Source organism: Trichosurus vulpecula, chromosome 6 (genome assembly GCF_011100635.1).
Source record: "Trichosurus vulpecula isolate mTriVul1 chromosome 6, mTriVul1.pri, whole genome shotgun sequence".
In the NCBI taxonomy this organism is placed as follows: Eukaryota; Metazoa; Chordata; class Mammalia; order Diprotodontia; family Phalangeridae; genus Trichosurus; species Trichosurus vulpecula.
The window spans coordinates 12930438-12955788 of record NC_050578.1 but is presented as its reverse complement, the minus strand read 5'-3'; the positions used below and the strand labels follow the sequence as shown (position 1 = coordinate 12955788).

The 25351-nt window shown below is 41.0% G+C and overlaps 1 protein-coding gene across 1 annotated transcript in view; it reads right to left on the bottom strand.

Annotated features, from left to right (window-relative positions):
• The window catches only part of GALNTL6 (polypeptide N-acetylgalactosaminyltransferase like 6), a 1125319-nt gene that overhangs the window by 166237 nt on the left and 933731 nt on the right, over positions 1-25351 (bottom strand). The window lies entirely within an intron of this gene.

Sequence of the window (25351 nt, the reverse complement as noted above, 5' to 3'; positions counted from 1 at the left end):
ACAGGGTTCTTTGTGACTGAGACTTATCAGTTTAAAAAGTAAACCACAATAGCAAACAGAACTGAAGAAATCTGAACTTGGAAAAATGTGTCTTCACTGTATCATAGAGCTCACCAGACTCGGAACATTGTTGGTGGCCAGTAGCAGTGGAGTTTCCCTGTACCACACTTGGCCCATATTATGGAGTAGGATGCATTGTTTGTTGTGGTTGAATAGCAGTGTTCTCAAAAAGGTGCAGGGGTCAGAGCTCTGGACTTAGAACCCAGAGGACAAGAGTTCAAATCTCACCTCAGTATTTACTGACTATGAGATTTCAGTAAGGCACTGTTGACCTCGCACAACAGCCCAGTTTCCTCAGCTGTGAAATGGGAATAGGAGTTGCATCTACCTCCCAGAGCTATGGAGAGACTCAAGGGAGATTATGTATGTAAAACACTTTACAAACTGTCAAGTGCTCTCTAAAAGTCAGCAGCTGTGATTTCTGTGCAGTGAGCACTCCCTCTACTGGTGAGGGTCACCTTTCCTTCGTGTCTTGTCATCCCTTATTTTTTATAAAGGATCTTTACAAAGAGCTGGAGGACTTCCTCTTCCCCCTGCCCCATTTCATCCTGAGGGTACCAACATTTGGAATGCCTTTGTCTCTTGTTCTTTTGAGATCACTGGCTCAGCTTTTTCAGTCACATGGATTTTTAAAAATAAGTTAACATTTTATTTTTCCCGAGTTACACGTACAAACAAGTTACATGGATTCTTAATGATACTTCTATGCCAAAGAAATGGTATGAGTACAAGTTTTTGTCAGGGTAGCGTGCCATAGTTTGCTTATGCTTACATATTTTGGGATTATTAAAATAAAAGCAATGTCATTTCACGTTTCTCACTCAAAAGCTTCACTGAGGGTGCCATCGTCTTTCTGGTCACCCAGGTTGACAATTTGGCAGTCATCTTTGACTCTTCTCTCCCACCCTTCTATAATCGATTAGTTGCCAAGTCTTTTTCATTCTATCTCTATGACATCTCTCACATTTTTCTCCTTTACTCAATTCAAATGGCTGACCACCACCAATTCATTTCCTCAAGACTTCTTGCAATGACCTCCTGGTGCAGTGGTATCAGGACTATCTGAGTTCAAATCTGGTCTGGTACTTACTAGCTGTGTGATCGTGGGAAAATCCCTTGACGCTATCTGCCTCAGTTTCTTCAGATGTTAAATGGGGATAATAATCGCACCTATCTCTCAGGGTTGTTGTGAAGATGAAATGAGATAATATTTGTAAGGAACTTAGCATGGCACCTGGCACATAGTAGGTGCTTAATAAATGCTTGCTTGTTTCTTTCCTTCCTTCCTTCTTTACACAGAGGCCAAGCACAAGTCTGATTATATTTCTTTCCTGCTCCATAAGGTCCTATGGCTCCCTATTACCTCGAGGATAAAATACACACTTTCCTGTTTGACATTTAACAGCCTTTGATGACCTGACTCTAGCCCATTTTTCTAACTCTCTTTATGTTGTTTTACTTCATGCATTCTCTGGTCTAGCCAAGTTGATATTGTCACTCTTCCTTATTAACGATGCTCCATCTTCCATCTTCATGCTCTTGCCCAGGCTGACCTCTATATCTCTGATGCCCTCTCTCCTCACTTCCACCTTATAGAATTTCTAGTTTCCTTAAAAGTTCAGCCTAAGGACCACCTGAGCATTCTCCCTCCCCTCCCAAAATTTATTTTCTTTGTTTTGTGTAATTAACAAAGCATTTTCTATGTATTCTATGTACTTCGTATCTAGCTATGTGTGTACACAATGTCTCCTCTGGGTAGAATGAAATCTTGGGAGCTGGGTTTCATTCTTTGACTACAAATATTTCCAGTGCCTGGGAATGTTTTTGTCATTGTCGGGAATGTAGATGCCTAATGAAGTAGTTGATTACTTAAAGATGTCATTTATTTATTTATTTAACATATTTAGTTTTCAGCATTGATTTCCACAAGATTTTGAGTTACAAATTTTCTCCCCATTTCTACCCTCCCCCCACTCCAAGATGGCATATATTCTGGTTGCCCTGTTCCCCAGGCAGCCCTCACCCCACTCCCCCCCATCCCCTTCTCCCTTACTTTCTTGTAGGGCAAGATAGATTTCTATGCCCCATTGCCTGTATATCTTACTTCCCAGTTGCACGCAAAAACACCTTTTCTTTTGAACATCTGCTTTTAAAACTTTGAGTTCCAAATTCTCTCCCCTCCTCCCTCCCCACCCTCCCTGAGAAGGCAAGCATTTCAACATAGGCCACATGTGTATCGTTATGTAAAAGCCTTCCACAATACTCATGTTGTGAAAGACTAACTATATTTTGCTCCCTCCTATCCTGTCCCCCTTTATTCAGTTTTCTCCCTTGACCCTGTCACTTTTCGAAAGTGTTTGCTTTTGATTACCTCCTCCCCCTATCTGCCCTCCCTTCTATCATCCCCCCTATTTCATCACCTTCCTCCTTATTTCCTGTGGAGTAAGATACCCAATTGAGTGTGTATTTTACTCCCTCCTCAAGTCAAATCCGATGAGAGCAAGATTCACTCATTCCCCCTCACCTGCCCCCTCTTCCCTTCCTACAGAATTGCTTTTTCTTGCCACTTTTATGTGAGATAATTTACCCCATTATATATCTCCCTTTCTCTCTCTCTCTCAATATATTCCTATCTCATCCCTTAATTTGATTTTTTTAGATGTCATCCCTTCATATTCAACTCACTCTGTGCCCTCTGTCTATATGTATATATATATATATATATATATATATATATATATATATAAAATGTATACATATATTATGTGTATATTCCCTTCAGCTACCTTAATACTGAGATCTCATGAATTACACACATCATCTTTCCATGTAGGAATGTAAACAAAACAGTTCAACTTTAGTAAGGCCCTTGTGATTTCTCTTTCTTGTTTATGTTTTCATGCTTCTCTTGATTCTTGTGTTTGAAAGTCAAGTTTTCTATTCAGCTCTGCTCTTTTCACTGAGAAACTTTGAAAGTCCTCTATTTTATTGAAAATCCATATTTTGCCTTGGAGTATGATACTCAGTTTTGTTGGGTAGGTGATTCTTGGTTTTGATCCTAGCTCCATTGGCCTCCGGAATATCATATTCCAAGCCCTTGAATCCCTTAATTTAGAAGCTGCTAGATCTTGTATTATCCTTATTGTGTTTCCACAAAACTCAAATTGTTTCTTTCTAGCTGCTTGCAGTATTTTCTCTTAGATCTGGGAGATCTGGAATTTGGTGACAATATTCCTAGGAGTTTTCTTTCTGGGATCTTTTTCAGGAGGTGATTGGTGAATTCTTTCAATTTCTATTTTACCCTCTGGGTCTAGAATATCAGGGCAATTCTCTTTGATAATTTCTTGAAAGATGATATCTAGGCTCTTTTTTTGATCACGACTTTCAGGTAGTCCAATAATTTTAAAATTATGTCTCCTGGATCTATTCTCCAGGTCAGTGGTTTTTCCAATGAGATATTTTACATTGTCTTCCATTTTTTCATTCCTTCGGTTCTCTTTTATAATATCTTGATTTCTCATCAAGTCACTAGCTTCCACTTGCTCCAATCTAATTTTGAAGGTAGTATTTTCTTCAGTGTCTTTTGGACCTCCTTTTCCATTTGGCTAATTCTGCCTTTCAAGGCATTCTTCTCCTCATTGGCTTTTTGGAGCTCTTTTGCCATTTGAATTAGTTTGTTTTTTAAGGTGTTATTTTCTTCAGTATTTTTCGGGTCTCCTTTAACAAGTCATTGGCTTGTTTTTCATGGTTTTCTCACATCATTCTCATTTCTCTTCCCAATTTTTCCTCTACTTCTCTTACTTGCTTTTCCAAATCTTTTTTGAGTTCTTCCATGGCCTGAGACCAATTCATATTTTTCTTGGAGGCTTTTGATGTAGGCTCTTTGACTTTGTCGACTTCTCCTGGTTTATGTTTTGGTCTTCTTTGTCACCAAAAAAAGATTCCAAAGTCTGATTCTGAATCTGGTTCTGTTTTTGCTGCCTGTTCATGTTCCCAGACAACTACTTGACCCTTGAGCTTTTTGTCGGGGTATGACTGCTTGTAGAGTAAAGAGTACTTTGTTCCAAGCTTGAGGGGCTGAGCTGCTATTTTCAGAGCTACTTCTACACAGCAAGCTGTACCACACCAGTGCTACTTCTCCCCCAAGAACTGCCAACCTGGACCCTGACTCAGATCCAAGCAAGGGCAAAGAAGGCTTTGCACTCCCCCTCTAATCCACCTCTTAATTCCTCCCACTAGGTGGGCCTGGGGCCCACCTCTGCTGCCCTTGGGCAGTGGTCAACTGTGAACTCCTTTCACTCTGTCCCCCGCAGCTTTGCCCACTAACCTTCTCTGTTGTCTTTAGTGTTTGTGGGTTGAGAAGTCTGGTAACTGCCACAGCTCACTGATTCAGGGTGCTAGGGCTTGTTCTGCCTGGCTCCCAGTCTGGTTGGCCCTGACGCATCCCATGCTGGGCTCTGCTCCACTCCGCTCCCAGCTCCATGTGATAGACCCTTCCCAGAGATCATCTAGGCTGTCCTGGGCTGGAGCCCTGCTTACCTTTGCTATTTTGTGTGTTCTGCAGCTCTAGAATTTGTTCAGAGCCATTTTTATAGGTGTTTGGAGGGACCTGGTGGGCAGCTTAAGCAAGTCCCTGCTTTCCAGCCACCATCTTGGCTCCACCCCAAAGATGTCATTTTTAATGCACTATATCACTATTGATTAGCGAAATGCCAATCAAAACAACTCTTAGGTACCACATCTCTCCTGTTAGATTGGCTAACATGACAAAACAGAAAAATGATAAATGCTGGAGAGGATGTGGGAAAATCGGATCATTGTTACATTATTGGTGGAGTTGTGGACTGATCTAGCCATTCTGGAGAGCAATTTGGAACTATGCCCAAAGGGCTATAAAAATGTGCATACTCTTTGACCCAGCAATGCCACTTCTAGGGCTGTATCCCAAAGAGATCACACAAGTAGGAAAGGGACCCATATGTACAAAAATATTTATAGCAGCTCTTTTTGTGGTGGCAAAGAATTTGAAATCAAGGGGCTGCCCATCAATTGAGGAATGGCTAAACAAATGGTGGTATATGAATGTAATGGACTACTATTGTCCTATAAGAAATGAGGAGCAGACAGACTTCATTATAACCTGGAAAGACTTACATGAACTGAGGCTGAATCAGGGGAGCAGAACCAGGAGATTATTATTCATGATTACAAACACACAGTATCTGTAAGGACTAACTTTGATAGACTTGACTCTTCTAATCAATGCAAGATTCAAAGACAGCTCCAAAAAGACTCATGATGGAAAAAGCTATGCACATTGGGAGAAAGAATTATGGAGTCTGAATGCAGATTGAGGCAAACTATTTGCTCTCTTTTTTTCCTTCTTTTTTGGTTTCATTGCTTTTTTCTCATGATTCATTCCATTGGTTATAATTCTTCTTTACTACTGGACTATTATGTAAATAAATTCAATGTGAAGGTATATGTACAACCTACATCAGATTGCATGCCATCTTTGCAGGGGGAGAGGGAGTGAGAGAAAATTTGGAACTCAAAAACTTGTGGAACTGAGTGTTGTAAACTAAAAATAAAAAATAAATTTATAATTTTAAAAAAAGGAAAAAAGATGTCATTTTTAGCACTACTCTATTACAGTGCATTTTCTTCTATTTCCTTTCCTCTTCAATTTGATAATATTCTTTGTTGGACCTTTAAAATAAAGTTCCATGGCCAAAAAAAGATTTAAAAAAATGAAGCCTCTAGCATCACTGGAAGGTCCTGGGCTTATTTCTAAACCTAAATCACCATAAACTAAGGAGGACACTGGCCCACACATAAACCCTTTAAATGTTTGAATGTACTAAGTGCTTTTCTCAGGATAGCTCTGCAGGGAGGTATTGCAAATGACATTGCCTGCATTTTTTTCAGATGAGACCCCAGGTTAAGTTTGTCCATATTCACACAGCTAAGATGTGCTGGTGTAAGGATTTCAACTTGGATCTTCTTACTTCAAATCTAGCATTTTTCCCATTATATCATGAAAAGATTCCTAAGGAAGAAGAGTCCACAATCTCTGTATGTAAGGTGTATTTTAGTGTAAGTAAGGTGGATTTTATTATTCTTTTTTAGGGAATATTTCTCAGGCACCAAGGCTATCTCTAGTTCCCAGGCTCATGACTTGTAAACATCTCCATCACACAGCATTATATAATTATATAAACATATATAAATATATATATAATTATATATAATATATAACATATATAATATATATAATTATGTAAACATAATGATAAACATTTGTGCTTAAAATTGTAAATATCCACTGTGACTGTGCAGTGAGATAATGTAAACTCGCGAGGCTATTGCTGGCAAATTGCCTTGTCTGTTGCCCTAGCAGTCAAGTGGGCACCGGTCAGTGAGTGGGGAAAATGACAGTGTAATGCTGTGTGGGCCTTGAGCAGCCCCCATCAAGGCTTGGGGGCATTTGGGATTTGGGTAATGCATAGAGGAGTGCATGTACCTGCCTCAACTGGCCCCCATTGAGGCTTGAGGGGATTTAAGGGATGTACAAGATGGAATGCAGTGCCTCTCTCGACTGAGCCCATCGAGACATAGGGGTTATTGTGCCCCTTGCAAGAAGGGTGATTAGGCAATACTGTAAGAGTTGGTACTCACATTATCAGTAACCCCTTGTGAGAAGACTAGGCTGGAATAAAGTAAGCTTACTTAATGCCTTATTGTGACTCTGTTCCTGTCTTCTGCCTTGATCAGGAGTGAACCTGTGCTAGAACGCCTGCTAGCAGCCCTCCTGTGTTACTAGTGTCTCCACCTGTCTTACCCTTGTTGTAGTGGAGCGTGTTATGTGTCTCCAGTCTAACAGCCTCCTTCATGTGGTTTGGTCACCATTATACCTTTACTCAGGAGGGAGCAAATTAATATTTTGATGCCCAGTCTTTGCAACGTAAAGTAAAACTGGGAATAATCACTGAAGTTCTAGATTCTGAGAACCCTAGAATTGGAAGGCTGGTCACAGCCCTCGACTTAAGAGAACTCTGGTTTCAAATCCTAAGTTCAATCCCCCAAGCCTGTTTCCTTACCTACAAAGTGGAGATAATAACACCTACCTCTCAGGATTACTTTGGGAATCAAGTAATTGAAGTATGCAAAGCACTAATCTGACTGCTTCAGTTTCCTTGACTGTGAAATGGGGATAATGGAACCTATCTCACCAGGTTGTTGTGAGGATCAAATGAGATAACATCTATAAAGTGCCTGGTCCATAGTAAATTGTTTAATGCATACCTGTCCTTTTCTTTTCTTCCCTTAAAGCACTATATCAACACCAGTATTAAAGGAACTTTATAGAATTTTTAGGTAGAAAAAAGCTTAGAGATTTTGCAGACAACTCACTCATTTTCCAGATCAGGGAACTCACACAAATGCTGGTGAAGTGACTTGTCCAAGGTCACACAGGTGGTAGGCTGCAGCGCCAAGACTTTAACCCAGATCTGCCAACTTCTTGTCTAGGGCTTTTTCCACTACTCCCCATTTGATGCTCGTTGAAGCACAATTCAGAACCAGGTGTGAATTATTTTCATCTTTATTATGCAGTCTGGTTGTATTAATATATTCTCATTTTCCCTAAACTTCATTTCCCACTACATAAAACTCATTTGTACTGTCACTATCCTGTAAGGTAGGTGCTATATTACTAATTTACTTACTTCCTTCTCATTACATACATAGTTTTCTTTTTAATTTTGAAGGAGAAAAAAGACATTTCTTCTTCATTTATTTATCTCTATATAATTTTTCCCTTGGAAGGTTGCCATTAGCAGTGCTTCAAACAATATTTTTGAAGTGCTTTCTGGTTATTTTTTTGTAAGATTAGACAAGCACAGTAGCAGTTTAAATCATGTGTGCCCAATTGAATACATGAAAATTATTTGTTCACTATAAAAGGATTTTGCCATGGTAGGTAGTGAAAAAAATCACTGAAAAAAATCTGCCAGGAATAAAAGAAGAGCATTGTCCATAGCTCTTCCATTGTTCTTCTGAGGCTTTGCCCTTCAGGGGGTTGCTATTTTATTAGTCACAGCAGCCCCTGAGGGGGAAAAAAATACTGCTTTCTGCTGCCTTTTTGGCATGGGTTCAATATCACTAAAGAATTCTCCCCTGCTCAACTCCATTTTATCTTTAAGAGATATTCAAATAAGGTTTAATTATGAAAATAGAGTATTTTCATCATTTCATGTAACAAGAACCTCCACCTTTAGTAAGAGCAAACAACCTCGGGTATTTGCTATGACCAAGTTAATTTATCTTGGGAATCAATTGAGTTTCTAGACTGAATTTTGTACAAAATGTGTTTACGTTATTAGCACTTAAAATACTGAGCAAATCTCTTTATGGTATGAGTACTCAGTCAGCCCCACTCAGTTTCTCTTTCTCCCTCTTCCCCTCTCTTTTTCCTCTCCTCTATACGCCCTCCTTCTCCCTTTCTCTCCCCATAAGTTCAAAGTGGTTGAGTTTTGATTCATAAACGTATTGCATCTTATTTTCATACATTTTCTTCTCTCTCTCCCTCTCTCTCTCTCCCTCTCCTTACCTTACCCAAGCTGGAAGAGCAGGGGCTATTCACAGCTGGATCTCATGACTGAACTGCATTCGACTTGCTCTGTTTCCAACCTGGTCCTGTTTGTCACTCTATAGACAACATGGTAGCTTCCTACCACCTTGGGGGGCTGACCATCTTAATGTTGAACTTAGGCTGCAGCTGAGAACTTCTGAGTGTAAAGAAGTTCTCCAGATAGTTGTCACACCACATTCATCTCTTAAGTTTTCTTTATGTTTATATTTCCTTGAGGGAATATTTAACTTCAATCTATCTAGGGTATATAGTTTCTGGGACTACCTACTCAAGACTCCCTGAATTCTTTTTACCTTTCTCCCTCCATGCATTTATCTGGCCTCTCTGTCCCTACATTCCTTCTCCATCTGTGACAATCCTACCCCATTCATCAAGAGTCCTGAATCTGTCTCTGTGCTCCACAAATGGAAAGTGTGCATCTCTTTGGATCCCACAATGGATCTCTAGAATGTGGGATATAGAATTGGGAAGACCTGGCTTTGAATTCTCTTTGAGACATTTGGCAAGTTATTCAACATGTTTAAACCTATTTTTCTCATCTCTAAAATCAGAATACTAATAGCACCAAACTTGAAGGACTGCTATAACAGATGAGGAAAGAAAGGTAAAATTCTTTGTAAATATTAAAGCATTATGGAATTATAGAATTTGAGATTTGCAAGGGGTCATAGCAGCCAATATTCTGACTTTCCCTTGAAAGATATTCCAGCTATAATCTCCCCGAACTGCCCCTAGAACCTTATGAGTTCGACAATGGCAAGAAATAAATCTAATGTCTATCACAGTCCTCTGAACAGAGTAGGCACCTTTATAAATGATTGCTATATGTTGTTGAAGAACGGAATAGTTAAAAAAGCTCATAGATGTAAAACTGGAAGGGATTTTAGAAATGATCTAGTCTAACACTGTCATTTTATAGAGGACAAAACTCAGGTAAACAGGGTTAAGTGATTTGCCCAGGGTTACACAGCTAGTAAGTATCTGAGGCCGTATTTGAACTCAGGACTTCCTGATTCCAGGGCTGGCGCTCTATCTACTTTGTCACCTAGCTGCCCTTCATGCTCAGAACACCATGAAAATGTAAGGGGGGTGGTATCATCACTAACACATTTTCCAAAGACTTTTCCCTTTTTGTTATGGTCATAGAATGAATCATAGGGTCATAGATTTACAGCTGGGAAGAACATCAGAAGCCATTGAATCCAAGTCTCCCGGTTTACAGATGAGGAAAGTGAGGCCATAAGGGGTTATGTGACCTAGGAGAAAGGTATAGAGGTAGTAAATTGCAGCCAGGATTTGAATCCGTGTTTTCTGCCCCCAAATCTGGCATTCTTTCTGTTATGCCCTGATGAGTTTAGTTTAAATACAAACGAGACAATCCAAATGATGTTAGAGATCAGCCCATGACTAGCTGACAGATGCATGATGGACAGTGATGGAGAAAGTTTGGAGTAACCACCGTGGAGAATGTGATTGGAAATAACCAAGAAATAAATAAAAGCGTGATTGAGCCAAATTAATGGACCCTATGAGTCCATAGAGCTCAGAGAGCTGAGAGCTCAGGTCAGCAGAATCCCTTAATAATGCTAGCTTATAGACTTGGTTTTAAACTGAATTTGTTGATGATCCAACTTCCCAAATTCCCCAGCTGAAGGTGGTCCCAGGATTCTTTGGATATGAGCCATGAGCAATAAAGTATCTTGGCAAACTATACACAGTAAATCACACCCATGTAGAATTCTCTTTGCAAACAGGGTTGTATATTTTCAAGTGCTCAGGACCAAATTATACATTAATTACTTTGGGGAAATTTTCCCACAAAGAGAAAGATGCCAATCTACCAAATAACTTATTCACATGGGTAATTTTAGCTCTAATAGCTGACAGTTACATAAAATTTTAAGGTTTGCAAAGCAATTTACACATATTGTCTCATCCAATTTTCTCAAAAACTCTATGGGATGCTAAGACTGGAACAATTAACTCCAAAACAGATAAGCAAACTAGGGCAACATAGGTATGACTTGCTCTTGGCCACATAGTGTATGAGTGCTTGAGGTAGGATTTGAACTCATATCTCTTGACTTTAGTCTGTTGCTGTTTCTATTACCTTTTGTGGTCTCTCAGTCCTATCTCTGCATTCATTCGACTATGCATACAAGAGGAGAGGGAAGTAAATTATATCACTCCTGATTCCTTTTGGGCCCTCTGAATGACAGGCTTAGGGGCTGGTAGTTCTAAGGCTTCAAACAAACTACAATTTCCAGTAGTCCAGTAAAAGAGATGTCAAGGAGAATGTGGGGGAGTGGTGGCAGAAAACTCTTGCTTCTCAAGAACTATATCCGGGAAAAAGAGAAAGGCCCTAGCTTTATTCTATAGTATTAATTCAACTCCTATGGCCTAACCAGGGTCTAACTCAGGGATGTGGCCCTTTGACTGTATCCAGACTTCACAGAAGCAATCCCCTTAATAAAAGGATTTGTTCTGTAAAACTTGGACTCAGTCAAAATGCCATACCCAAGGACCTGGGACCCCACATGTGGCCTTGAGGCCTCAGGTTCCCCACCCTTGCAACTAGAGGTTATCAAGTAGGGGTTAGAGACTTGGTCAGGTCAGAACTTAAGGAACATAACTTCCTTCCTCCCTTTTCTCCCTCTTCTCCCTCTCTCCACATGGGGGATCATACCTTTACGTGTGGGTGCTCTGCCCAAAAGAATATAAATTTTGATCACTGAGGCTTTTGCATCTTGAAATTTGGGGGCTAGATTTTTTTTCCTCTTCCTTACTTATTCTTTTTTTAAAAAACTGGGATGGTTAACTCTTTTGTTTCATATAGTTTCATTTATGATTTCTTGAAATGGAACTCTGGAAAACCAGTCTTTGATAAAGCCCATTGGGATTCGAATGGAGCTACTTGACCATGCCTAAAGCCCAAATCACTCTGGTTCTCACTGATTGGTCAAAAATGGGTCCCAGCCCAAGCCCAAGTCATTGTTTGGGTTTTGATGACTCACAGTAAGTGATTGTTTCTGTTTTGGCCAGAAACCTGAGGGTCTTCCCCTTCCAGTTAGATTTTTTTTTTTTGAGTAGCAAACCAGGCCATCTTTTGCCTCATTTCTTACCTAGCCTTAAATCGCTGAATGGGTATTGCCATAGACAAGTTTTTGCCACTGGACTCAGGTGACCCTAGAGGAGAGAATGAGGCTGAGGACTTTGCTCAGCCTGGCTTCGCTTAAGTCCAAGTCACTTGCAAATCAAGACATCACCCTCTCCTGACATCATTGGTCCTTTTTGATAATGAAGGATAAAACAACAATCAGCATAGAGAAGAAGAAAGCAAGGTCTTGCCTTTAATCACTTTTCTCTTCTTTATTACGTGTTATTTTTCTTCTACTCTTCTCTGAGGTTGTGTGGCTTTGCACTTTTCCATGCTCTATGCCATCGGCCTAGGGTCTATTGTACCTCCTCAAAGGTGAGCCCAGTGGGGACTAGATTAAACATAGTCTTGTCTTTTCTCTAGTACTATCCCACTCATTGTCTCCCATTCTAAAACTTTTACTCTGACTTAATCTGCTCCTGTGTGTGCTCCATTGGATTTAACAAGGCATTAACTCCCTCATGATGACACATCATACCTACTAAGAGGCTGCCAACATCTTGTTATTTCTTAAGTGACTATTTTGATAGAGTCAAGTATATTCATTTTCCACAAGATGTGTTCTAGAAAAGTTTGTAATAAGAATTCTTGATAGGTGTTTAAATGTTTAAATATGGTAGGGGAACTCAGTACTTAAAAATAAGCCTTTTGTTATTTAAAAAATTCATTAATGACTTTGGTTTTCAGATCACATTGCATCACCAAATATATCCCTTCCTCTCTGTTACCTAGCAATTTTTCATAACAAAGAATTTTAAAAAGAGGATTAAAGTACGTCAAAACCAATCAGCACATCGCTTGTGTCTGATAACTTCTGTAATATTCCATACAAATAACCTCCTACCTACGCAAAGACAAGAAGGTGGCATATAAGTAAAGTATTGCATAAAGTGGAGACAGTATAATTCAAATGTCTTTTAAGTTTGGGATTTCTTTGTATTGAGCTTCCTTAAAGCAGGGTAAAGCAGAATGTTGTTAGAAGCTGTAATATCAATTAACTTGGGTGTCTTTGATTGAGTCTTACTACGTGCTAAACCCCAGGCCCAAACCCCTATCTACTAGGTGCTAAGCCTATGCGGGCGTGGAACCCTCAGGGTCCTAAGGGGAGTTGCTAAGACCAGAGCCAATAGTAGGAGCCTAAGTTCTGGTCACTCAGATGATGTTTGATGACGGCTAGAGTGTATAAAAAGAGAGAGAAGTACTATTTGCAGGGGGCTCTCACTCTTGAAGGTATGCTGATGTGGATTCTCTGGGCAGCTGTAGTTAAGAGCCCTCCAGCTCGTAAACCCAGACTTTTGGACTATGTTAAACCCTGGTAACTATGCATTGAGATTTGAATCAGACAAGGTCTGTCTGTTGATGTTTGTAATTTGTTTGCATTTGCTCAGAAGTTCAGGGTGTTGGCTTTTTCCCCTGAACTAAGTGAATGATATTTGCATGTTTGATTAAAAATAAGATTGTTAACCCCTTAACGTTGCTTTCCTTAGTTAAGCAGATCAAAAGAACCTGTGTTGGCAGTCTTCTGTGTGCTGGTTGTTGTTGGTTTTACACAGCCACAGTAGCTGCTAGCAAGATTGTTGCAACAGAAGTATAACACATTCTCTGGAGTCACTGTCTAGATTTCCACTTGTACTTATGAGTAGGGATCATAGAGTATGGTTATTGGGTCCCCTCAGTACTCTAGGGATAACCCCAAAGGATTAGGGTTATCTTTATGTTGCTATCTCATGAGCTTCCACAAGTGTGCTTTCTGCCATGATTATCAGCCAATTATAAATTAGCAAGTCAGATTTAATTAGCTTTTAGTGGTATAACAAGAATAGTTGGTACAAAACACCTTTCCCCCAAAGTTTGTGGCACACTTTTCTATCAGTTCATGCAGAGTCTAAAGGAAAATGAGTTCAAGCTTATAGAACATATGTGGAAAAAGGATAACCCATTACTTCTGGTTGTTGCAGTTGTTTTCTTTTCTTTTCTCTCCTTATTGCCTATGAACATGCCTATGACTCTTCCATCCTAAAAAAAAAATCCAAAAAAATCTCACTTCATCCATCTGCATTACCTATGTTTCTAAAGCTTTACTTCTTTTCATGGCCAAACTCCTCCATAAGGCCATCTACAATGGTGCTTCCACTTTTCTCCCTCTCATTCTACTCTTAACTCTTTGTGTCTGGCTTCTGATCTCATCCTTCAACTGAAACTGCTCTCTTTAAAGTTACGAATAATCTTTTAATTGCCAATTCTAATGGACTGTTGTCAATCCTCATCCCTCTTTACCTCTGGCACTGTCAATCACCCCTTCTCCTTGACATTCTCTTACAAGATTTCATACCATTGCTTTCTCTTGGTTCTCTTCCTTCATATCATATTTCCCCTTCTTAGCCTCCTTTCCTTGATCTTAAACACTTTACTCCTGCTAAATGTGGATGTTTTCCCCCTCTGTACTATTTTGATTGAGGGTCTTATCAGCTCTCACATATTAAATTATCATTATCTCTATGCAGATAATTCTTAGATCTGTTTGTAGAACAGTCTCTCTCTTGATCCCCAATCTTACATTTTTAAATGCCTATTGGATTTCCCAAACTTGATGTTTCGTCGGCATCTTGAACTAAACATGTTCAAAATTGAACTCATCCTTCTGTTCAAATCTTCACAACTTTTGAACTTCCCTATTACTGCTGAGGGTACTGCTCTCCTCTCAGTCAGCCAGGCTGGCATGTAGGCATTATCTCTGTCTTCTCAATCTCTTACCCTCTCTTATCTAATCAGCGATTATTGTCTTGTTATTCATACCTTTGTAACATGTCTACTATGTACCCACTTCTCTCTTCTAACACTGCCATGAGCATGATTCAGGCCCCCATCCCTGCACATCTAAAACTATTGCATGAACTTTCTAGTTGGTCTTTTGACCTGTAGTCTCTCCCCATGCCGGACCATCCTCCATGTAGATGTTAAACTGATCTTCCTAAAGCATAGGTCTGGCCACGTCACCTCCCTATTCAATGAACTCAAGGATCAAATAGAAAATCTTCCGTTTGGCTTTTAAAGCACATCATAACTTGGCCTCTTTTTACCTTTGCTGCTTTCTTACACCTTACTCCCTTCTATATATTCTTCAGTCCAAGGACACTGGCCTCTATGACACTCTCTGAGGTAGGAGAAGGAAATGGCAAACCACCCCAGTATCTTTGCCTAGAAAACCCCAAATGGAGTCATGACTGAAATGACTCAACAACAACAACTTTCTGGGTCAGAGTGCTATGCTTGGGAGAAGGCTTGTTAAATTTTATAGAAAGCTCGTGTTTTCTCTTCTCTCTGCCGCCCTCCTCCCCCCACTCTGGAAGTGATCTGTGGATTCTTTTGATTGGTACTTTGTTTTCTGGGTTCAGAAATTCTGGGCAATTTTCTTGTATTATTATTATTTTCTGCATCATGCTGTTCAGGCTTTTTGACATGTCTGGGAAACCTATAGTTCTTAAGTTATCTCTGTGTATCTTGTCTTTGAGATTAATGTATTTCATGAGTACAAAGATCATATTTTAAAAAAAGTTATCGATTTCTGTCGATTTCTGCTTTTTTCCTCCAGATTGTCCTTTACTTCTGTGTATTTGCATTCCCAAATGGTCATTCTCTCTTTTGTTTTTTGGTGAAGTTTACCACCGTGGATTTGAGTTTTTCTGTAATGCTTTGCAGGTCACAGATTCTGCTTTTTCAATTCTTATTTCTCTTTTCAACAATTCAGGAACATTCTGATGCTGTTCCATTCTCTTGGGAATCCATAGGCTCCTCTATGTCATTAGGTGTTGGTTCATTTTCCTTTGCCTTGCAATATTTATTCAGAGGTTCATTTAGATGTCTGTAGCCAGAGTGGCCTTTGTTTTCTTTGAATGACTCAGCTTACCTCATGGAACTTCCCTGGACACTGGGGCTTCCTCTTCCGGGGCAGGAAGCCCAGCAACCATGCCAGGAATCAGAACATCCTGTGTGATGAGTCATGGGGCTGACTGAGGGGAGGTGTTAACGTCGACGCTAGGGGGAGGGGCCAACTCAAGAACTAATCGGCCCTGGTCATTCAGGCGGTGCTTGATGATGTCAAAAACTCTATAAGAGGGGAGAGGACAGCTTGAAGATCCCCTTTTTTCCTTTTCCGGTTGGAGCCAGAGACGCCTACAGCCAAAGCTGAGCTGCCAGTAGCAGAGCTGACTGGAGGCTAGTGGGTAATCTTCTTACCGTAGAGGGGAAGCATGTATACGATTTTGCCTTATACCATCTCACTTCTCTGTGGCCTCCTGGTTACTCTTGTGAGGCGGACTTACTGGACCTGGAAGCTTTTGATGAAAATATCAAAATGGGGACGCTGGTTTGTGGGCTTGTTACTGTGGAGTGTAAATACATGCTTTAGTTCTCCTGCCTTCTGCCTAGAGAATTCCTTATATCCTGCAGTTCCGGACCTTTTAGGCACATATGAGATTCTCTTTGAAATCATAAATTCTGCCTTCCTGATATAATGTCCTGGAGGCCATCTTCCCTTTTGTTATTTATATTTTCCCTGTTGGCTTATCTCCCTCTGCTTGAGGTTTTCCACTGAATCTTCTTCCTTCTGAGATCTTTGGTAATTTCAGCTTTTTTTCTCTTATGTTCCCCAACTGTCCAGTTTTTTTATTCCTTCTTCTTTAATGGCAGTTCCCCCAAGCAAGGGGGGGACCTCAAAACCATCCTGGCCTCCTCTAACATTGGCAGCCTCAGTCTCTACCCCAAGTAACATTTGGAAGGAGAGAATTGGCCTCAACTGGCTGCTAGTCCTTTTTCTTTCAGGCCTGGCAGAGCCCCATGCATACATGCTGGCATCCCACCCCAGTTTCTTTGGTCCTTGAATTCTCTGGCTGAACACTGCTGCATGTAGGTAGGATGCTGACACCCCAGGGAGAAAGAATTTTTAATTTTCTGTACCTCCACCTCTTCCTCACGCGGTGGGGTGGGAAGAGTTGGAGTCAGTTACTTGTTACCACAGAATGATGGGATGAGGGCATGGGCAGGGATGTAGACTGGCAGACGCCGCAGCCGTAACAAAGGAATTGCTGACCCGATCCTAGAGTGTGAGCCCATGGATCTCATTGTGCAGATCTTCCAAGAAGAAGGGGCTGGTGGGGGAGCAAGCTCCGAGTAAGTGAGATAGGGATTACACATTAGGCTTCTTTACGGTTAGTCCATCAGATTGTTACCTCATTAGGATTCTTGGTGTCATTCCATGGAGACAGCTGTAATCATTTTATCCTTTGCAAATATTTCTTCTTTTGGAAAAGTTTGAGAAGTCATGAAGATCAAAGAAAAGGTCTAGTAGTCCATCTTTTGGGTCATGTAGCCCAGGAGACCTGTTTTCTCTCCTGGCATGCCTCCTGTTCTCACATTTACTAACCTATCCCTCAAAACTCAGTGCCTGTTCTTCTGCGGTGCCTTCCTAGATCATTCAGACAGAAACTACCTTCTCCTTTGTACTTTGTAACACCACCATTTTACTTCTTATATTGTAACTTCACTGTAAAATCATATTGTATAATATAGATTCAGTCAATTGATGTGATAAAAAAAAATGAGCCCCTGCCCTCAAGGAACTTACTTTCTGCTGAGAGGAATAACATATGCACACACGAGAGAAATACAAAGTGGTTTTAGAGGATGGGGGAGAAGCAGCAATGACTGAGAGATTCATAAAGGCCTCTTGAAAAAGGCTAGAGCTATGCCTGGAACAGAGCCAGGGGTTCTAAGAGTGAGAGATGAGGAAGAAGAGCAGCCAAGAGTCGTGTTTCCTTCCAATGGGTTTGTTCTTTGGCGAGTTCATCTTTGTTATCACCCATACACCCACCCAGCATCCTGTGCCCTAGATTACAGTGTTCTTAGTAAATGGCAGGATCACGTGGGTAGAGTGTTTGACCTCAGGTCAGGAATATCTGGGTCAGATCCTGCCTGATATGCTTGCTAACTGGCAACTCTGAGCATGTCACTTAGGTTCTTTGTTTCATGGTTTTCTCATCTATAAAATAAAGGGTTGGGCCCAATGGCCTCTTAAATTCTTTCTAGCTATAAATCTAAGATCCTCAAAGTGCATTTTACAAAACAGATCAACATAAATTCCCCTGCCTGCCCTCATTTCTTTTCATGATTTGCTCCAGTTCAGTGAGATAAAAAAAGAAAAAAAATATTCACATAAAGCCCTCAGTAAAGTGTCCTGTGTTCACATTCTTTCTGGCTTTTGAATATGTTCTGGGTGACTTCTTAAACCCATGAGAAGTTAATTTCATCAGATTAAATGATGGGATAAAGGAATTTCCCAAACTGGCTTGCGATTAATATCGCTGTAAATCTGTTCCTACTTGACGCATAGTGTAGTTGTCACTTTAAAAGAGAAAACCAGTTGTTTCTATTTCAAAGGAGCCCTTGGCTCTAAGGACTGCCATCCTTTTCTCATTATGCTACTTGCTGAGACATTGAAGGATGTACCCTGGGAAATAATATCTAAAGCAGGTGCTGTCATACCACTCCTGCAGAAGGCAACAGAAAAGACACTTCTCAAGGACACAGCCTCTGTCCCTGTGCAGAAACCTCCAGGAGTGTCGCAAAAGTTGAGTGAACTGGCATTTCTTTAGTCTTTTCAGAGAAATGCTTGCAGAGTCATTAGGGACAGAAGTTTTGCAAGGATTAGTCTCTGGGTTTCTACCCCCCCCCCTACAGAGGGTGAATGAAGCATGGCCAACAGCCAGCTTCCTTTCTAGTATAGAGAGTGGCTTTATTGGGAGGTTATTTGCTACTTCTTAGAGAGTTCTTGAATGGAGTTTAAATTCAGAGAATTGCTTTGATCCTGGTCATTAAAAATAGTTGGATTCCAAGCCCATTTAAAATGCCTAAAGAAACCTAGTCTTAAATTCACTTACTCTTTCAAAAATGCAGGTTCATCTTGCAGTAGATATTTCTGTTTCATAACCCCAATCAAATTGTCCCCAAGAGAAGAGCAAAGGGGTTTTTGTATTTGTCCAGATAGCTCGAAAAATATCTGTTCACGCTTTAAGTCGACATAAAGCTGTGCTCATCTGCCCCCTTTCTTCAGAAAAAAATCCTTTCAAATTCTGATACCTAGCACATCTACATTGAGAGAAGAAGCCTTTTTCTCTAGGGTCCCTCCAATATGTCCCATAGTGATACTGATTTGAACAGACAGGGGCCTTACACTTTGCTAAGCGGATGTGACACATGCTTAATGATGTGGCCTGTGTTCTGCCATGAAGCTGGAGATGGGGCTGAACATTCCTCTTTGATCAGACCATCAGGAGACAGAGCCCCCTCCCCCGTTTTGCCCCTTTAGACACACACATTGCCCTAATCCGGGCTTTAGGGAAAAGGGACTAAAAGGTAATTATAATATTTCATTTACTCCCAGTCTACAGGGATTAATATGGAAGTCTGATGCAATTACTTGGTGATAGGAATGAAGACTGAAGCCAATATAATAACTGCATGCCTATGCTCTGCGCAGCCAGTCACCCAGTTACCATTGGACAGCAATTTCCACCAAATGCTGTAATTAGGTTGTGGAAAGGCAGCAAACAGGATGAAGTGAAGAGGTAGATAGTGGCTCAGAGTAATTTGCTCTCCTAAAATGTGCTCCAGCCCACATCCTTTCTATTTATTAAAGCCCTATAATATACTATGCTACACTATTATAGAAGGTAATGGAGAGGCAGGCACTTAACTATAATGAAATTAGATTTCCCTCTTGCCTACACCAGAGGCACAATGATATTTTCTTGTAAAAGGGGTGAGAGCAGTTTCTCAAAAATAGAATTGACAGAGGAATGCTGGAAAACCACTTCACAAAAAAGAATGAGGGAGCAAGGAGCTGATGAGGTGGAGCACTTTATTGTCTTCTGCCTGCTTTTAATTTGATGTTGTTGTAAAGACAGGCAGGTAGAGAGGTGGAAACCAAAGGAAATGAACCTTCTGGTTTTATCACCTTAGAGAGCAAGAGAACAAGAGAGGGAGATCGTAAGCAAAGGAGGCAGAAACACAGAGAAGGAAGGAAAAAGGGGCACAGGGAGAGAGAAAAGGGAAAGAGGGAGAGTAGTAAGAGAAGGACATACACATACACAAAAGGGTGGGAGAGAGACAGAGAAGGAAAGACAGAGACAGAGAGATGGACAGAGAAACAGAAACAGACACAGAGACAGAGAGACAGAGACACAGAAACAGACAGACGTTGTTTTCCCATTTCTGCCAAGGTAAATGAGGGGAAAAATAGACAAATTAAATGAAATCCTCATCTTTTCCCATCTTCCCTCATTTGTATCAGTTCCTCTCCTGTCCCTATAAATAGACACAGCTAAAATTCTATTCAGTTTAATTCGCCTCATATTTATTAAGCATTTACTACGTATTAGGATAGAAGCTGTCCCAGGGCAGAGCCAAGATGGCGGCTGGAAAGCAGGGACCAGTGTGAGCTCCCTGCCGAGTCCCTCCAAAAACCTATCAAAAATGGCTCTGAACCAATTCTAGAACTGCAGAACCCACAAAACAGCAGAGGGAAGCAGGGCTCCAGCCCAGGACAGCCTGGATGGTCTCTGGGTAAGGTCTATCCCACACGGAGCTGGGAGCTGGGAGCTGGGAACGGAGTGGAGCAGAGCCCAGCCTGAGTGGCGTGGACCAACCAGACCAGGAGCCAGGCGAAGGGGGCCCTAGCACCCTGAATCAGTGAGCTGCAGGAGTTACCAGACTTCTCAACCCACAAACATCAAAGACATTGGAGAAGGTTAGTGGGAAAAGCTGCGGGAGTGGAAGGAGTTCGCAGTTAGGCTTCCAGCCCCGGGGGCAGCAGAGGTGGGGCAGCTACAGCTGCTGTTGTTTCTGGCCCCAGGCCCACCTGGTGGGAGGAATTAAGTGGCAGATCAGAGCAGGAGTGCACAGCCTGCTGAAGATCTAAGCCCAGACCGGGTTGGGGGTTCTTGGGGAAGGACGAGTGCTGGGGCGACAGAGCTGGCACCTCCCCCCCAAACGTGGAACATAGAACTCGTTAGTCTACAAGCAGTCATACCCCACTGAAAAACTCAAGGGTCAAGTTAGTTGGCTGGGAATATGGCCAGGCAGTGAAAGCACACCCAGATTCAGTCTCAGACTTTGGATTCTTTCTTTGGTGACAAAGAAGACCAAAACATACAGCCTAAAGAAGACAACAAAGTCATAGAGCCTACAACAAAAGCCTCCAAGAAAAACATGAACTGGTCCCAGGCCATGGAAGAGCTCAAAAAGGATTTGGAAAAGCAAGTTAGAGAAGTAGAGGAAAAATTGGGAAGAGAAATGAGAAGGATGCGAGAAAACCATGAAAAACAAGTCAATGACTTGCTAAAGGAGACCCAAAAAAATACTGAAAAATACACTGAAGAAAACAACACCTTAAAAAATAGACTAACTCAAATGGCAAAAGAGCTCCAAAAAGCCAATGAGGAGAAGAATTCCTTGAAAGGCAGAATTAGCCAAATGGAAAAGGAAGTCCAAAAGACCACTGAAGAAAATACTACTTTAAAAATTAGATTGGAGCAAGTGGAAGCTAGTGGCTTTATGAGAAATCAAGATATTATAAAACAGAACCAAAGGAATGAAAAAATGGAAGACAATGTGAAATATCTCATTGGAAAAACCACTGACCTGGAAAATAGATCCAGGAGAGATAATTTAAAAATTATTGGACTACCTGAAAGCCATGATCAAAAAAAGAACCTAGATATCATCTTTCAAGAAATTATCAAGGAGAACTGCCCTGATATTCTAGAGCCACAGGGCAAAATAGAAATTAAAGAATCCATCGATCGCCTCCTCAAATAGATCCCAAAAAGAAATCTCCTAGGAATATTGTTGCCAAATTCCAGAGCTCCCAGATCAAGGAGAAAATACTGCAAGCAGCCAGAAAGAAAGAATTTGAGTATTGTGGAAACCCAATCAGAATAACCCAAGATCTGGCAGCTTCTACATTAAGAGATCATAGGGCTTGGAATACGATATTCCGGAGGTCAATGGAGCTAGGATTAAAACCTAGAATCACCTACCCAGCAAAATTGATTATCATGCTCCAAGGCAAAATATGGATTTTCAATAAAATAGAGGACTTTCAAGATTTCTCAGTGAAAAGACCAGAACTGAATAGAAAATTTGACTTTCAAACACAAGAATCAAGAGAAGCATGAAAAGGTAATCAAGAAACAGAAATTGCAAGGGACTTACTAAAGTTGAACTGTATTGTTTACATTCCTACATGGAAAGATGACATGTATGATTCATGAGACCTCAGTATTAGGGTAGCTGAAAGGAATATGCATATATATAGGTGAAATAGTATGTATGCATATATTTATGTGTGTGTATATATATATATATATATATATATATATGAGAGAGAGAGCAGACACAGGGTGAGTTGAAGATGAAGGGAAGATATCTAAAAGAAATAAAATCAAATTAAGGGATGAGAGGGGAACATACTGAGAGAGGGACATAAGGAGAGATAGAATGGGGTGGATTATCTCACATAAAGGTGGCAAGAGGAAGCAGTTCTGTGGGAGGAGGGGAGAGGGCAGGGGAGGGGGGAATGAGTGAACCTTGCTCTCATCAGATTTGGCCTGAGGAGGGAATACCATACATACCCAATTCGGTATCTTACCCCACAGGAAAGAAGAGGGAGGAAGAAAAAAAAGGGGGGGATGATGGAGGGGAGGGCAGATGGGGGTGGAGGTAATCAAAAACAAACACTTTCGAAAGGGGACAGGGTCAAGGAAGAAAATTCAGTAAAGCGGGATGGGTTGGGAAGGAGCAAAATATAGTTAGTTTTTCACAATATGAGTATTGTGGAAGGGTTATACATAATGATACACATGTGGCCTATGTTGAGTTGCTTGACTTCTTAGGGTGGGTGGGTGAGAAGGGAAGAGGTGAGAGAATTTGGAACTCAAAGTTTTAAAAACAGATGTTCAAAAACAAAAAAAAAAAAGTTTTTGCATGCAACTAGAAAATAAGATACACAGGCAATGGGGCGTAGAAATTTATCTTGCCCTACAAGAAAGGAAGGGAAAAGGGGATGGGAGGGGAGTGGGGTGATAGAGGGGAGGGCTGACTGGGGAACAGGGCAACCAGAATATGTGCCATCTTGGAGTGTGGGGGAGGGTAGAAATGGGGAGAAAATTTGTAATTCAAACTCTTGTGAAAATCAATGCTGAAAACTAAATATGTTAAATAAATAAATTTAAATAAAAAAAAAGGATAGAAGCTGTTTCTCATCTCAAGGAGCTTAAGATTCTCCTGGAAATTGGTTTTGGGTGTGTGCATGGAAATGGCATGGAAGACAACCACCTTGGTATTTGGAGATTATTGAATAACATATACAGGTATATAAGTATGCATCATGATCTGGGTTTTTCTTTAGCTCCACTTTATGAAGATTCAGTGATCTTATTATTTATAGCTCAGTACTTCAAAAAGCCATGATTTCCTTAGTGTGGTTACTCTTTAAACTGGTGTAGGTTGGCACCCCTTACACTTTAGTCAATGATGTAGCCCCATGTCCTCTCCTTCCTCTCAAAAGAAAAAAATATCACTTGGTGGCCAACTTTTTGGAGACACACTTCTCTTATTTCTTTAGGCTAGTTTCTGGTTAACAGGCAGCTCGCAATCAAACCTGTCTAGCTTAGTGGGATGTATAGGAGCCACACTCTGTTGGTGCTTTGTTCAGCAACGCCTAGTCCCTTCTGCACCATGATCAGGAGTTGAAATGAGATTTTATTATAGATTTCTTTACTGCTGAGTGGGAGGACTCGGTCATGAGCTACTCTAATCACACCTTATAAAACATAACTATTTCTTGGAACCAGCAGTTTGTCAAAAAGGGAGACTTAGAGGCAGCTGTTTATGTAGACTAGAGCACTATAAAGAGAGGCAGAGACACTGATCAGGACTCTAGAGACCAAAGAAGGCAGCAATGGGGTTGATGATGTGTGGTCTGCAATAAACAAAACACAATCTACACAGACACCATGGAACACTTGAAAGAATTATCAGATGGGCCTGGTAAGCTATGTGACTCACCACCCTCCTACTAAGGCTGCTGGGCAGTGTGCATGCTCATGTGCCGCCCCCAGAGGCTCAGGGCTGAAAACAAGGTATCCTATATATTATAATTGCTCCACAAGCAATATAATGTTGACAGAACATCAAGAGTCAGGGCTCTTGAAGGAAGACCAGAGAAGCTCTAATCACTCAGACTTCCCAAGTTCAGCAGGTATTTGTAGGCATAGCAACTCTGAGAATAGCAATGGTCATGCCTTGGAATGGCAGCCATTCTATTCTGTAAAATGGGGATAATAATTCTTACCATGTCGTGAAAATAGCATTTGGTAAAATGTAAAGCATTACAGTAATAAAAACTATTATTATTATCCTGTTGTTGGAAAATATACTAAAGTCTTTTAGTTAAGTGATACAAAGATGGCTTAGTTACTTTCTTTTCCCCCAAGGAAACATAAGAAAGACAATGGAGAACTGCATGTGGGTGTGGGCTGGTTACAGCACATAACCAATGAAGAGCTTTGAAAAGGAACTGGTGGAAATGATTTTATCAATGAAATATATGACAGAAAGAAGAGATAGGTTGGTCATGTGCTGAGGGCCAGAGATGACAGGTAGACTGTTTGAGTACTACAGTGGTACAAGGAAAGGAGGAATCAGGAAGGGCCTTCAGGATGTTGGGTGACTCCATGCTGCACTTATGAATGAATGAAACACTTAGTAAGTTCTTATTTTATGCAAATCACTGTGCTAAGCATTGGGTATACAAACAGAAACATAAGACATTTTCTGCTCTCAAGAAGCTCACATTCTAGTGATGGAGATAACACGTGTGAGAAGGTTTCAACAACACATCAAATGATGGAAAAGTCCCAAGGTCCTTAGGATAGAGTGGCAAAGTAGATGTTAATGCCTCTTCTTTCATGAGCTTAAATAATGTCACTGCTCCAAGAGCTGCTGGGTTCAGGGTCCTGGGCTGTCGCCACCTGAATCTAAGGGGCCAGGGGTGGTAGTGGTGGTTCTGTCTGCCTGGCACATACTACCTCCTCTATGCTTCAGGTGTTTGCTGCCTCAGTCAGTCTGGCTTGCCTACCATGCGTGACAGTTGGAAGGAATGACTGGCCCCTGCCACAAGAGTTGCTCCCCTAGATGATGGTTGCAAGGACTGGACTGAAAGCAAGAATGGTCTGAGGGTTATTTCCACTCTCAGGGCTCCTGTCCCTATTGGTGGTCAGTAGTTGTATGGGGAAGGTGGACCCCTCCTCCACAATATCTTCTGTGCTCAGTGATGGCCATTGGGTCTGAGCTGGAAATATTCCCCCTGGTGGGGGGACTGCTATTCCCAAGACTCTTGAATTTAGGGTCTTGGGTTTTCCAAT